The following is a 657-nucleotide window of genomic DNA, read 5'->3' on the forward strand; positions in this document are numbered from 1 at the left end:
ATACTTACTAAAACAATGTATGAAAGTAATGAGAAAGTGGCCACTTTCATGAGTAATCACATATAAGTTTTTACTATTTCTTTTCCATATGGGAAAAGCCTACAGCAGACAAACGGCATCTAACAGTCATGACTATAAGAAACAAGAAAAAAGCCAACAAGGACCTGACACAGGACCTTAATAAGGCATCCGATATACAAGGAAGAACTATTGCTCAAGACTACTTGAGAAAAGTTGACTACCTGCCCAACAGAGTTCAGGCTGTGTTAGAGAATAAAGTTAGTCATGCTAAGTATCGACTTTCAAGCTTGTTACAATTGTCCAGACTTACTCTGGAGCATTAATCTGCTGGAAACAGACGATACACTGCAGTCATAAAGGCCTGAACATGGTCAGTAACAACACCCAGGTAGGCTGTGGTGTTTAAATGATGCTCTGCTGGTATCAAGGGGCCCAAAGTGGGGCAAAACTGTTTCCCCAAGACGATTACACCAGCAGCAGCCTGAACCACTGATACAGCCCCAGGTTCCTGTTTCCTGTAGTTGTGGCACCTACATTGGTTGAACTGTGTGTTATTTTTTAGTTTCTGTTGCCTTTCTGTCAGCTTGGGGCAGTAAGTGAACAAACAATTAGTCCCAATGCATTACTACTCATTCC

Source organism: Pundamilia nyererei, unplaced genomic scaffold (genome assembly GCF_000239375.1).
Source record: "Pundamilia nyererei isolate P.nyererei 1_Seehausen unplaced genomic scaffold, PunNye1.0 scaffold00353, whole genome shotgun sequence".
In the NCBI taxonomy this organism is placed as follows: Eukaryota; Metazoa; Chordata; class Actinopteri; order Cichliformes; family Cichlidae; genus Pundamilia; species Pundamilia nyererei.